Source organism: Micropterus salmoides, unplaced genomic scaffold, assembly GCF_014851395.1.
Source record: "Micropterus salmoides isolate LMB-PRFRI ecotype aquatic unplaced genomic scaffold, ASM1485139v1 Ms_hic_scaffold_21, whole genome shotgun sequence".
Taxonomy (NCBI): Eukaryota; Metazoa; Chordata; class Actinopteri; order Centrarchiformes; family Centrarchidae; genus Micropterus; species Micropterus salmoides.
In genome coordinates this window covers 4,794,737-4,810,523 of record NW_024041262.1, presented here as the reverse complement: position 1 = coordinate 4,810,523, position 15,787 = coordinate 4,794,737, and the positions used below count along the sequence as shown (strand labels likewise).

Below are 15,787 nucleotides of genomic sequence, written 5' to 3'. Positions count from 1 at the left end.
TCCCAGAAAAGCTGTTACCAATGCAAAGAAAATAAGAATCAAAACTTTAAAAAGTCACTTCATATTTACTTCAGCCAAAAGTACAAGAGGCTTTTCAGTTACATCACAGATCTACAAGCCACTGATGTGTATGGGCTGCATAAAAGCTAGCCTGTTTAGGAGCCAGAAAATTAGAGAAAAAACCATGTTGTAAGCCTGTCTCCTCTAAATAACATTCATATGCATGATTTGGAATAACAATTTACCTCAACCAAGTGGTTTTAGTTGCCTGAACTTTGTCAAACCTTAATCATGGCTTCACAAGTGGATAATATACAGAAAACAAGAAAAACATTTACAGTGAACATTTTGCAGACATGTTCACTATCAACATTTTGCTGCTCTGCAAACAAACATGGTATTGAATATTATGTTTCCTCCAGCTGCATAGAATTTTGTAGAAAAATAGTTGTTGCTGTTCAGAATATTTACATGATATTACAGCACATAGCTGTGGCTTGACAGAAGCTCAATTCCCTTTTGTGAGAACCTTACTGAACAGCAGGCAAAGCAACTAGTGATGTTGTATTGATGTTCAAATCTGACTAGTAGCCTCTAAAAATGTTCTGTTACACTTAAAGTTGCATTGTTTACATCCATGTTTACCAGCACTCAGTAGGCAGATGTGCATATGCATCCTTGTGTGTGTGCACAACACAAAATGGGGACCCACTCCATGGCGCTTGACAAAAGATGGTGCCTGACAAAACGCTAACAATGCCTCCTGGTTCTCTAACAGCAGCCACCAGCCAACAGATTTCAGGATTGCAACTCCAAAGTCGTCTTCTTTACAGGTTCTTAGCTGGCTTGCTAATGTCCGCCACAGAGAAGTGGACATTCAGCAGTCAGTAAGTTTGCTCAGAGTTGCAGTGTGGGTGAACGCCACAGCTGAAGTCGGGACCTCTGAAGAGCTGTGTGTGGTCACCGAGGCTAAGTAGCTTTTTATACCACAGTGCCTGTTTTCTATTTCTACACTTTGAATACAAAAGATGTGACGTGTAGGTGTGGAGGTTTCAGAAGCATCTCTGACACAGCTGAGCTGTGTAACCAAGGTACAGTAACGAGTAATGTAAGGCATTACTTTGGCTGCTGAGTAAATTTGTAATGTAATTACTTTTTCATGGAGTAAAGTGTAGTGAGAAGTTGATTAAAGTGTTGTCCATCACTGGTCATGACATTACAGCCTTTGGTATCTTGTTGTGACCCCATTACAAAAGAAACATCTGAAAAGGTATAAAGACAATTTCCTGAGCATCACACGCATTCACAATGACTGTGAATTATCACACTTTGAATAATTAGCTCCAGTATATTGTGAAAGCCACCAAGATCCTTTTCAAAACATAATTTCCTCTCATTCATGGAAAAGATGTTAAAGCTGAGCCAGGCTCAGACTAACACCCATGCAATATGGGAAGTTTATCTGAGATAACCATTTTCACTGAACGCATTGGGTGTGCAGTTTTTATTGGATTGAATTGACCACCATGTATTTCTTGTCAGTGTGTTACTGTACATACTGTACTGCAAATGGATACCATTAATGTCCACTATAAAAAGTCAATGCATATATATAAAAGGTATCAGACAAGTACCTCAGCCAGTAAACCTCAGCCAAATTGATTGTTACTTCCTCGTCCTATCTTCATCCTGGCTCCACTCGCTTCCCGGCTCGCCAAAATGTTACGGCCCAAAAGCAATCTAAATCTGGTGACTCATGATGAATGATGGCCGAGAATCTGCCAAATTGGGCTGATTCCACCGGCCAAGAACTAGCTTGAGTGTTGTTAACTTTAGGTGATTTTCAGTCCACCAAAAAATCCAGCTGAATGTGGCAGCCACATGGAGGCCAAAGGCGGCCCAGACCCAGCAGGCTAGCTGGGTATCTGCCCACATTCGTGATGTTTTTCTTCATTAATTGCCAAGATTGTGGTAAATCCAATTCTAGGATTAAAAACTTGTGTCTATATCTATGTGTGACTCCCAGTCCTTGGTCAAAACCAGTAGAGAAGTCAGCTACAGTATGTCTGTTCAAATGTGTCCATAAAGTCTAGCACACTGGACATGGCTGCCTGAGTTATGACCACAGACTGTACAACAAAAAGGTTATCGCCTGAAAGCCTTCAGTTATCTTACTGACCTTTACCCCTCACAGGACATGAATTTGAACAAAATGTATTTTTGTGGCAAGTTCTGTTGTAAACAAACTCAGAAAGGGCAGTTTTCTGGGATTCGACTCGCCTCTTCTGGGAAACAATGCTGAAGACACTGCGTCTACTCATGCCATATCTTGACACACAGATAGTGTGGTTGAAGAAACAAAAAGGAGTTGCATGCTATACTGTACATAAACATCAGCCGGGGCAAACAATAACAAACCCGTGCATTTACCTCAGAAACAAGACAACAGTTACAGTAAATCATAGTCTGTTAAAAGCATGGAGCATCAGGAGGAACCTTTTTAATGAAGCCTTAACTGATGGGCTTGGCTTAAAAGCCCACCCAGAGCCCACCCAGAGACAGATAGGGCCCACTCTGACAATTTATACCACAGTGACAACCCCCACTGGGAGTCGGTGGAGACAGGCAGAGGAAAACAAAGACACAGAGACGACAACAATGAAGTTCATACTATGATTTATCAGCGTTATCAATTTCAGTTATCGGTGAACCTGCTGGTTTTAGAATTTACTGAAGAAAAAATGCCCATTTTCTGACAGGCATGAAGGGAAACGTGTGGATGGAAAAAAAGACAAAAGGAAAACAAGGCTTTCTTCAAAAGAACCAGGTTGTAGAGCGATGCTATCGGAGGCAGTGTTGAGTGAATGGTGGCCTGTATCTCTGTGTCAACACAATACGAGCCAAGACACGTGGCACTTGGAGCTCCATCAAGATGAGCAGATAGGTTTTTTCCACTTAACAGTTGTCCTCTTATCGATTGCCTAGGCCGGGCCAAATCCTCGTCGTATTATCTGCCCTTCTCCCTAATGACTCACAGATTAAGGAGTGACTGGAAGGGCAGGCAGTCACTTTCCTCTGGATGTTTACAACATCTCCTATATTATCTGCATGGTCGGATGTTAATCTTTATTACCTTGCAGTGTCTAAGTTATTGGTCACAGAGCTTGCTTGTGTGATGTCACACTTCAAGATGGCAGATGTTGTCAGTGGTGTAGTGGTGTGAGATAAAAATATGTGTGGTGAGACACTGTCATTTTTCAATTATTATAAATCCTTTAGTATTGAACACTGTTTTTATTTTCATTTAATTTCATTAATTTTTTGCAAGGAATCAGCATCAGTCTTCAACTTGTGTACATATTTTTTAAATTGTAAAAAACAAAAAATAGTGAAGTTTTGTTAATTTTTTCTACGGCACCACCCATATTTTCCAGGGGCATGAATTTTTATTACCCACTGACAATGTTGGTACTGGTATTTTTATGTATGTGCAAATGGGAGGGGCTATTTCGAGTGCCCCTTCTTCTGGAATTAACAATGTTGGAACATGGGACTATGTTAGAAAATATCTTCATATGTACATAAAAACTTCAGGGGGAAAGTTGATTCCAAGATGTATTTCAGCAAGAAACATTCGCTTACCAAGCTTCAAATGTTTTTGTGTTCAATGCTAACAGCAATCTGAAGCTAAAGATGACAATATTTTGGATGAATTGTTCAAATATGCTGACGTGTTTTGTTTTACAACGGCAACGAGAAGCTACCGATGACTTATCAGAAGCTGGTATAACTAACAAGCTAGTTTGCCACTTTGAGGCATATATATTTGGAAAGTTGGGACATATCCACTTTCTAAGTGGAAGGCAAACTTAACAGTGTGATGGACCCCCCCCCCCCCCAAAAAAGCTAAATTCAACGAAGGGAGTGACGTCTTAAATTGCTAACAATACCAACACCATGTGGGCCTGTTGAAAAACAGGAAAAAACATGTATCAATGTTCATAAGCCACAGAGGGCTATAATGTGCTCCAGCCAGTAGTGAAAAACAGAAGTTAAGTTGAACTTTTAAGTGCTGCTGAATTACAGATGAAAACAAGACAAAAAGTGGTCCCAGTGGCGCCAGAAAGCACAGAGGTTATCTCATCTCATTCATTTGACAATGACATAGGAAAAATATACAGCAATTCCTTTTAAATTATATGAAAACCAAAGGCAGGCTGCTGGTTACAAGTAGTCTACCTCCTATTATAGTATGCCTATGCACTAATAATGTCATTACACAATCTCTCGTGGCTCGAGCAGCTTTACTGTAATCGAGCGTTTATTTTATTTAACTTGGACTAAAAGCAGAGATTGCAGTATTTCATGGTGAATTATAATGCCCTTTCTGTTTCTAGGTTTTTATATTTCGAGCCAAGGATTCACACATTTAGCCTTCCCTGAATCTGTTCATCGGTCCTGTACGTCCCTCATTGATAAATTATTCATTCGAGCGGTCACATCTGGTATGTTTTCCTTGCTTTTGTCTCTTTCATGCTCCTCTCACACTCTCTGGGGCTTGCAGGCGACCACCAGCCGAGCTGAAGGCGAGCCAAATTTACGGGAGGCTTTCGTGGCCTGTAATATTTATGTTGGGGTTAGTCCAGGATTTCCAACTGATGATTGTGAATTTATGTTGCAATCAATATGGGGGATCCTCCAGCTGAGCTCATTATGATAATTCCTTCTTGAGCCCTGCTTAACAACATTTGTTTTACACATTGTGATGGGAGCACCATAATTGGCCGTTTCCAGCTTTGCTAAAGTGCTGTTATAATACAGGTCCACTTGTTTATGACTTCCACCAAAAGTTTAACTGACCAACACTCTTTAGTGGAATGCTTTTATCTTAAAGGCTTTTCTCCAAGACTGAACTCTTCCTAACACCATCACCAAGCCAAGTGGTAATCTCCAATAATTTCAGCATCCAATACTGTACAGTGCATCCTCATGTCTCATGCTGCTTTAATCCAGCAGCATGATAATACTTAGTAGAGTGGAATGTGAGCCTGTATCTGTGATGGGTGACAAACTGTATTTGAACAAGACAATGTGCCTCTCAACAGGCCAGCGGTATGCTTTTATCCTCCTGTGAATGTAGCAAAAATTGGAATAAGCAGCCAATATTTTCAGTCTATGGTTTGTGTAATGCTCTGCTCTAACCTGAGCCTTTACTCACACTGCTGTTGAAACAGGTGGTGTCTCTGGATTTGTTTGAAACTAAATAGACTTGCGAATAGTGAAAAGGAATCAACTCCATGTACATGGCGCTTCACTTTAGACAAGTTGTTATTAAATGATTTTTTAACAGAGGATTTGGCAAGATTTAGAACTTTTGCCATTCTATAATAAACAATGGCATGGCCATAATGAAAATATTTACTTAATTCTCTAAAGTGACTTATGGCAACTTTGGCCACTAAACAGAGTGTCATGAGTGTTATGGCGTCAGGTGCCACAGTCTGTATAAATACTGCCTGTACACTTGTTTATAGGAAAACCCCCATCTGGCTTCAGCCAACACAGTCAGACACACTGGTGACCCCTAGGATTTTTCGAACGGAAAATATAACAGGACTGTTTGCTAACGGGGGGGGGGGGGGGGGGGGGGGGGGTAGCTGTACGGCAGTCAACTGTCAAGTGACAGACAAGACAATGTTGTAAAAGACTGCAGGCTCCACAGCCCTGAGCCCAGCCCTTTCTCAACCTGTAAACACAGAGCCTGGCTTTTGAAGAAGTCTCCAAAAAAGTCCAGTGGCCTTTTTTCATCTCCCATTTACGGGATTTATAAATGATGACAGTGTTATAGTGCTGTGCAATCTTAAAAGTTCAAGTAGGTAATAAATGAAAGAATCTGCGAAAATATCTACAGAAAGAACACACCCATGACAGGGAAGTAAAAAAATTAAACTCAGCAGCTCAGCAGTCCTTAAGTATGTAAACAAAACAATAAGATACGAAGATAAAATGACGTAGGCTATCGCTGCACCTTCTCAGCCCCAGATCATTCTTGGATTTATGATAGGACCTGGGATTATTAAGCTTATTCATTTGAAACTGCCTTAAACAAGCCTAACATTTTTTTGTTACTTTTACCTATTTTATGACCAATGTGGTTTAGTCTAGAAGGCTCCTAAAAGCAGCGGGTGACAGTTGATGCATACACAGAGCTGCTGTAACTTATGGCAGATAGAGCGTTGGAGAAAGTTGAAAGGTCAGATGTTTCAAATAAACAAGGGGAGGCTACAATAACTGTTTTTGCTACACATTGTAAAAGAACGGCGACATGAAAGAGGAGTTTGGTGTGATGTCTGTGTCATACAGGGGTTTCCATACGGCAGCACAACAGTACCAATACAATATATAATTGTTTTTAATCTGGAAATATATCTGTGTTTATATTGTCAATTATAATGTCAAAAAAACTGGTTAAAAAATTAATACCACAAACGTCTGTGAAGTCATTCTTATTTTAAAAATAACATATACTTGACTAGGAGCTCATTTGTTTTTTCTCCTTACTTTATCTTTTTATAGCAAAGGCCCTGGTTTGACACAAAAGCTTTGAGATTCATGGAAACATAAAATCCAGGTGATCATCATATTAAACTGTGTCAAAAAATAAAAAGTATTTTTGATGGAAATCAGGAAAAACTGAACACCACGCAACTTTATGTTTACATTTATTATCCGCTGTTGAGACGCTTAGTAAGGTTCATTTGTAATTCGAATGTGTACTTACAATAATGATCTCTTTGCTCCTTCTGAAAGCAGAGGTTGGATACGGTCAATGTTTTGCCAGTCACGTGAAAGTTTTGAGGCTTTGCTATTAAGTTCTGAGTCCAAATCCCAAACTTTGTGTTTTGAGTCCTTAACAATTCATTAAGCGGTCTCACCAAATGCCATTTTAAGTAGAGTAACAGTTGATACAGTAAATTTAAAGAAATAATAAATGTTTAAATATGCTTAAAAACATTTAAAAGAAAACGTCTTGGTTGTTTCTTAACTGAATGTTGTTTTTGTCGACCACAGCAGAGTCTTTGCATTCAAATGTGAAAACCCAAGGTACCATCGGTTGTCCGTCTGCTGGTCTGCACTGACTAATGCACCTTAAACACAGAGGTGACTCGCTGGCTGCACACTTTTTTACAACGTAATGTTTCATCTTTGGCCTTAAAAAAGGAAATCAATTCATTCCGAGTCAGAAAGTCCCGATTCATTGGTGTTAAAGTCAAAGTCCAGTTACACGTCTTTTTATTTTATTGAGTCAAGTCCTCAGATTTAAGACTCAAGTCATCTGTGTGATCTGTGTCAGAGTAATGTAATGTAAAAACAAAAGTATTTTTACTAACTGTTGGTATAATGAGTCAAATGTACTTAGGCTGGACTTTGTTTTCTATTACTTAGGAAGGTTCTTGCATTTAGCTCTCAAGTTTTATGTTGTTTCGTCTCTTTATGTGAAGAACTGTCCAAATCCGATACCACAACACAGCATATCTGCAGGGCTTCGATTTGGTGATGTACATTTCTTTGTTGCAGCGCTACTTTGAGATTTAGACTGATAATTTGTGTTTATTTTTACCGGGGAAAAAAAAATCTTGCTTAGTGTGGCTCCAACACATCTTCCAAACTTCTGTCAAATGGCGGCAGTAAGTGTGTGAATTTAGTGATTAGTATGAGAGGGTAAGTGAGGAGCTGCAGTCAGCCTGACATGTTTCTACTCTTGTCAATGCAGCTGGGCTTCTAGTATTCCCCTCCTTCAAACTGTTTAGCTTGACGGCCTTTATCCACATCAATCACACGAGGAATCGAGCCATGGGTGTTTCATCAACACTTTTCGCAGTGAAAACAGTGGAAGATGTCCCAGACCCACTTACGCACACATTTAACAGAAATTAACTGGTATGGTGTGCAGCGGCTGGGGCTTGCGTCGTGTCTTGTCTGGTTGCACATGCCAAGAGAGATTAAGATATTCCAGAGAAGAGGATCCGTTAATATTTTACAGTTCACCAGATGTGTCCAGAGTGTTATGAAAAACACGCTTTCTATGAATCCATCATCTTTCAATCTTGCCCAGCCCTCAGAACTCACCAAATACTTCAAAGGCTGTGGCACGTGGTGGATGAGGAAATATTACTGCAAAATTAAGAGCCCTAAGCAGATTCCCCTCCATGTCCCTCCCGCCCTGGTGCCAAAGCATGTTCCAGCACCCAGCTGAGCTGCAGAGGAAGGCAACCTGACGAGGCCAGAGGTCTAAATATATCAAATATAAATACTGGAAGTCCCGTGCAGCAAGATACACAAACAGACATGCAGAGACTTAAACGGTCTGTGTTTGACATGTTTTGTCACGGCTACAGTGCAATTTCTACCTGTGTTCACCCCATACGTATCAGGCCTCATCCTGCATGTCATCCACTACACATGGTGGGAAGGTATTTACAAGCAAACTATGCACGTGTTGAAACTTTTTATTGCCATCGTTAAAAAAATTGCAGGAAGACGACATTTGATGTAAGGAGTAAGACAAAACAGTGCGTAGAATTCATCACATTCTTTGTCTTTCTCAAACTAAGAGAGTTAAAGATTAAACAACAAGATGAAAAATACAAGGGAATAGATAAAAGTACAGGGAGGAGAAGTGACCATGGCCTTCTCTGAACTGGGCTAAAGCTGATCCAACTCACAGGAACACACAGGACCAATTTAAAGAGCTCTGAGGCTTTTGCAGGAAGTCAAGTTCAAGGTAACAGAGTTATCAGCCGGAAACTGGAACTTGTCATCAATAAAATACGCCGGCCACTAGATACGGTGGTCTGCTGTGTGGACCTTGAGAAATGTGGATGAATCTTTGCTTCGTGTTTAATTATTAATTGCGCGCGGCGTATCATTTCATCGACACAGCCTGACATTGGCAGAGCGTAACGGGTCGCGAGGAGTGTGAACGCAAAAGGCCACTGTAGTTTGCGGTTCATCAGCAGTTCACATATTATTCAAGAGGTACAGTTGTACCACGACTCCTGTCTCATAACTTGATCTTCTTTTTTGGAAGACTTTATACTCCACTTTCTACAGAGGAGGGTTAAATAAAAGTGGATGGTGCATCACAGATAAGCTACGAGGCTTTCTCTGTTTTGGAGTCTCCTGCTCTCCGTACAAAGGTCAGTACTGTCAAGACAGCTTGCTATTTGTCAAGAGCGCATATTATACCTCGGCAGAGGTGGCATCGACTTTAATCGATTACCGCTTTAATGCATCATCCAGTGAGCATGTTAGGAAGACAGTAACGATGATGTGCGACCAACGTCTGGCTACGCTCGTGGTGGATCTTTCAGTAGTGACTTCTACACAAGCTTTCTGTCATTTCTGACAATTCTTGTCACAGTTGTGACGCTTAAGAGCTTGTTGTCCAAGCTAAAAAGACTAGTTAAGGGTCTCAGTGGGATAATAGAGGCTGAGTGGGACATTCGTATTATGCATAAGAGCTGCAACAATTATTCGAGAAAAAGAACATTCATCTTTCGCCTCCATTGAGTGAAATGGTGATTTGGGGTGTTTTCAGTGGTGTAACTTGGACAGTGGGATTGCTTGTCATCATAGATCATAACATTGTTCTGTTTATTCCAGCTTCAGCAATATCTGCTGCCTTTAACCGATCAGATAGAGCTGTGGGAAGACTGTGGAGCGAGACTACAGAGTGGGGATGACAGACAGAGCCAATTAGCTTCTGATCCAAAAAATTATCTTGACCGTGACTCAAAACCGTGACATGATCCAATCCGAGAGTTTTGTAATCCATTGCACCCCAATAGTCATATGTCTCTTGACTGTTGGTCAGATAAAACAAACACTTGAGATGTCTATGGGCTAAACAATTCAGTAATCAGTAGAGTAACTTATAATAATAATAGTTAGTTGTAGCCCTGTTATGCATTGAGACTGACCTAAAGAGAAAGATGCTGGACCTAGAGCAGACAATGGGAGACTTTGAGGTGTGCAGCGCTCACACAAGGCTGATCAAAAACCACTCACAGATGGGTTGTAACCCTCTCTCCAGAAGCGAACAAACATCAAAACCTGTGGAAGCTCTCTCATTTATTTGTATGCGTTTGTGGGCTGCAGCTGCTGTGGTGTTGTGTTTTGATTGCATCTATGCGTTGACTGCCTAAGTGATGTTTTATTCTGCGGTTGATTGCTTAAGAACTCAGGCTATTTGATCTTTATGGATTTAAGCATGTTGTACCTACAGCGTAATTTCTAAGTGGTCGCCTGTTGCATGCATAGGCTGCAAAGAGCACATCGACAGAAAAGCAATTAATACCTGGTTTGAGCATGAGGACAGTGTGATGTTCTGCTAGTGCCTCCCTGCTGCCGAACAGGCTCCCTGCTGGCATCATGAATAATGGCCTGTGTGTTTAACTTGCCCAATACAAAGAAGCCATGTAATCTAAATACATAAGGTAATATAAATACAAAGGAACCGTATAATCTAACACACCATGGTTATGGTGTGTTCGGACTGTGTATGTGTGACTGTGACATTTTGGCTGTGCCTCCTGCTCCGTCTCTGGTTGGGTAGGCTGGCACTCTCTGTGTTTAAAAAGCTCCCGGAAAGTTTACAGAGAGTGTACTTCTGCTGGGCTTTGTGTGACAAGCTTTAACGCACCATACCCATCAGCAGCAAAACAGCCCCAGACCTCCCTGGAATCCACTCTGCCACTTTCCATTCAAGCATTTCCATGCATTCCCCAGCTTCCTTTAGTGTCCTGTCTCAAAAAACCTCTGTTGACAATTAATACTGGCTTTGTTTGTCAGGCTGCAAGCTAAGAGGCTACCGTGTGTTTACCTCGCTTTTGTCCTGCCGTGTGTCACCATGTACAACAGGCTAAGTTGGAAAACAAGACACATTTTTTGGTGTAACAGTCAAGTCAAATCTCCATTGTAAAAGATGAGTGACCATTGGGAAAAGCTTTGTCTCGCAACTAGCCCTGCTGGTGTTAAACGGGTGTACTGACCTATTGCCTGTCAACAAACATTAATATTCACAGTATGTCTCTCAATTCGTTGCCAACAATGTTGATAATAGATCAATTGTTGTCATAATAATAATAGGTCAATTGTGCAAAATTGCAAGCAGTTGCTGGTTCCAGCATCTCAAATATAAATGACTATGACTGCGTAAATAAGCTATCTGAAGACATTTCCTAGACATTTAGTGTATCAATAGAAGAAGTCATCAACAGATGAATCGATAAGAAAATCTCCCCTAGTGGCCTGGCCTTGTTTTTTCCCCAATCTCGAGGCAACCAGTGGCTTCATTCTTGTGTGTCATTAAAGACTCAAGAAGGAATCAACGTCATTTTACAACACAAGGTTGCACAATGAAATATAAGTTGTAGCCCCTTCATACTACACCAACATAGAGTAGTATACAGACAATACACACTATAAAATAAAATGTAATAAAAAGAAGAAAAAAATTGCTGCTCAAGAAAATAAAGGGAACAAAAAATAACACATCCTAGATCTGAATGAATGAAATAATCTCATTAAATACTCCTTTCTTTACATAGTTGAATGTGCTGACAAAATCACACAAAAAATATCAATGGAAATCAAATTTATCAACCCATGGAGGTCTGGATTTGGAGTCACACTCAAAATCAAAGTGGAAAACCACACTACAGGCCGATCCAACTTTGATGTAATGTCCTTAAAACAAGTCAAAATGAGGCTCAGTAGTGTGTGTGGCCTCCACGTGCCTGTATGACCTCCCTACAACGCCTGGGCATGCTCCTGATGAGGTGGCGGTTGATCTCCTGAGGGATCTCCTCCCAGACCTGGACTAAAACATCCGCCAACTCCTGGACAGTCTGTGGTGCAACGTGGCGTTGGTGGATGGAGCGAGAAATGATGTCCCAGATGTGCTCAATTGGATTCAGGTCTGGGGAACGGGCGGGCCGGTCCATAGCATCAATGCCTTCCTCTTCCAGGAACTGCTGACACACTCCAGCCACATGAGGTCTAGCATTGTGTTGCATTAGGAGGAACCCAGGGCCAACCGCACCAGCATATGGTCTCACAAGGGGTCTGAGGATCTCATCTCGGTACCTAATGGCAGTCAGGCTACCTCTGGCGAGCACATGAAAGGGCTGTGTGGCCCCCCAAAGAAATGCCACCCCACACCATTACTGACCCACCACCAAACCGGTCATGCTGGAGGATGTTGCAGGCAGCAGAACGTTCTCCACGACGTCTCCAGACTCTGTCACGTCTGTCACATGTGCTCAGTGTGAACCTGCTTTCATCTGTGAAGAGCACAGGGCCAGTGGCGAATTTGCCAATCTGGGTGTTCTCTGGCAAATGACAAACGTCCTGCACGGTGTTGGGCTGTAAGCACAACCCCCACCTGTGGACGTTGGGCCCTCATACCACCCTCATGGAGTCTTGTTTCTGACCGTTTGAGCAGACACATGCACATTTGTGGCCTGCTGGAGGTCAGTTTGCAGGGCTCTGGCAGTGCTCCTCCTGCTCCTCCTTGCACAAAGGCGGAGGTAGCGGTCCTGCTGCTGGGTCGTTGCCCTCCTACGGCCTCCTCCACGTCTCCTGATGTACTGGCCTGTCTCCTGGTAGCGCCTCCGTGCTCTGGACACTACGCTGACAGACACAGCAAACCTTCTTGCCACAGCTCGCATTGATGTGCCATCCTGGATGAGCTGCACTACCTGAGCCACTTGTGTGGGTTGTAGACTCCGTCTCATGCTACCACTAGAGTGAAAGCACCGCCAGCATTCAAAAGTGACCAAAACATCAGCCAGGAAGCATAGGAACTGAGAAGTGGTCTGTGGTCACCACCTGCAGAACCACTCCTTTATTTGGGGTGTCTTGCTAATTACCTATAATTTCCACCTGTTGTCTATTCCATTTGCACACCAGCATGTGAAATTGATTGTCAATCAGACTGACTTGGAGTTACATTGTGTTGTTTAAGTGTTCCCTTTATTTTTTTGAGCAGTGTATATATATATATATATACACAGTCATTTACACATGCAGAGAAGGAAGATGGTCCGCCCTTTGAGTGCAATAGCTTGATTGGATGATGTGATGGAGCCAGGTCTCTGAAGATGTGGGCGCTACAGTTTCTGACTTACAGTTGCTAGATTAGTCCCATTAGTCCCAGGAGTAGGCTCGGTAATGGTCCAAGCTGAGTTAGCTTAACTCTAATTCTGGCTCTCTTCCTGGAGCAGTTACTCTTGTTACAATTGGAAATCAGGCTGAGTGGTCATGGTGCTGTGGGCAGTGATCACCTTATCCAATCCTTAACTAAAAACAAAAATGATGTCTGGATACTTAGTAGTACGTAGACACTTTTTTATATGTTCAGGTTTTGTTTTAATCTTTGAGATTTATGCTTTCACGCCAATACAACTGAGTTGAATGGAATGTCATGTGTGCTGCTCAGAGCACTGAAAAATACATGTGAAAAATCTATTCAAACATCTCCAGTCGGAAAGAGTATTGGTCAAGTTTTGAGCACAAGCAGAATTCCATTCACCTCCACTCTCAATCTGGACATATAAAAAAAACTATCTGCACAACTAGAAACCACTAGAGGAAAGTGAGGATATATGTTTTTTTATGTAATTTTGGGTGAACTGAATGTTTAAAGTAAAATATATGCAAGCCATTGTGATAGGTACGTATATTTTATCAAAACTGTAATAACCATATAAAACATAGTGTGCATACAGCACACAGTTCTTTGTTGTTGTTAGTTTTTATATTGCTCTGTGTCCACAAAGAGTCAGGAGTTATATAAAAGTACAGTTTTAGCTTCCAAATTTCAAGCTTTAGTTTTTGTCTCTTTCAGCTAATATTTTCAGAAAGTGCACTACTAGCCAAAACATCTCAACTGTCATATTCTAAGATACAGGGTATCTTATTTAACATTTGTATTACTCCAGAAATTATAATATCACAATTTTGGTATTCAAATAAAGTTGTTTGTGTTCACGAGAACAGCTTACTTCATTTGAAGTAAATGTGATCGATGTCTTGTTTGTGTTTGGAAGTGAAATAGCCCAAAAATGCTCCCCACTGCACTCTGTGACCGGAGTGTACAGACGTAGCGCCGAGTGTGAGAGAAGTTAGCACATCTTCGATCTGTTATTTTAAGTCATCGCAAATATTGCTAATAATAATGTGTCTCCATGATCTCGGTTCTAGGAATCACATCCCTCAAAAGCAATATTTACATAGCATTAGGGGCTTGGGAGTCAAAAAGTTTCCTGGGTAAATGCTCACAGTAGCTTTGTCACTGCAGGAAAATAGCCAGGGTTAAAGGAGAGAAATGAAAATATCCTCTGAGCTCATACAGATTCGGCAACTGTCAAAAGCATCCATAGTTCACGTACTTCATGAGTGAGTTTTTGATTGTACACATGCTCGCTTATACACTGCTGGATTATGTAATCTACATTTATAACACACACACACGTAAACACAGACTGTAAACCTTAACATTTAAGTCTATTTGTCCTCCTAGACCTCCACTCCACTTTGCTAGGAGTTGCTTTATTTTGACTGACAGTGGGGTGAAGTATTGCAAGTGCAGCTCATATACTACCTTTGAGTATGGAAAGAAATGAAAAACCTTGAAATCCCAGACATAATGTAAACATCTGCTTTATGTCATCTGTGGTCTATAACACAGACTCTTCTTACTGACACCGTCATAACAACCATGGCAGCAGCTGATGTTTTATGAGAATGGAGGTTCCCCTCTGTAGTGACAATCTTTGATATCCATTTAGCCACACTAATATGAAATGTCATCATGGCCTTGGTGCTTTCATACAGTCACTTCTACAACATTAAACGCTTGTCGTGCAGATTCCTCGAAGCACTGAGCGCTTATGTAACGCTCCTCTGAAATGCATTTAGTCAAGAAAACAAACTGAAGTGGTCCAGGAAACGGCAGCCGTGGGGTGACAGTAATTATGAGTGACAGTGAACACACTTGCCGCCAGCTTTGGTTCCCCCCCATGTTAAGACCTGACTCCAAAATCAGACCTGGCAACTCCACCGGAGCTCACCAGCCATTACCTCACTACTTTTAGATGGCTCTCAGAAGTCCTCTCCAAGACAATCTAATTTCCCCAAAAACGTTCATCCTAAGGTCGCTTTACTCACAAATGACTGACCTCTAAATTTTGGGAATTATTCTGAAAAAAATATTCTGCAAAAAGAACAATGAAATGATCACTGGTTAGAGTCCCTAAGTGTTAAAGGGTTAGAGTCCCTACATGTTGACAGGGCCCGCTGTCAACCGCTTTTACCAGAGTTTGTTGCGTGGGCAATCTGGATTTACAGAGACGACTGTGTCTAAGGAATAAGGGTTAGAGTCCCCTTAGGGAGTGGGAGATAGGGAATCAAAGGAGTAAAATAAGCAAAGGTGAAAGACCTGCCTGTTTTTATTTTCTTTTAAACTCTTTTAAAACTTTTTTATATTTCCCTGTTGCCTTTATGTTTTATGTATGTTTGAATTTCCTTGTTGTCGAAATGTGCCACACAAATAAACTTGCTTTGCCTTGCCACTGTCACTGTTGTTTCTTAAGTGCTACATGTATCTGTCAAGTACATTTAAACTGTACAGCCTACTTTTGATATGTTAGCATAAATACAAGAGTATTGAGAGCCTTTACCACCTTCTCACTGCAGTTAACTTTGCACAGGGAAATTGTGT

At 41.3% G+C, this 15,787-nt stretch overlaps 1 protein-coding gene across 5 annotated transcripts in view; it reads right to left on the bottom strand.

Moving 5' to 3' along the window:
* The window catches only part of myocd (myocardin), a 122,596-nt gene that overhangs the window by 65,759 nt on the left and 41,050 nt on the right, over positions 1-15,787 (bottom strand). The window lies entirely within an intron of this gene.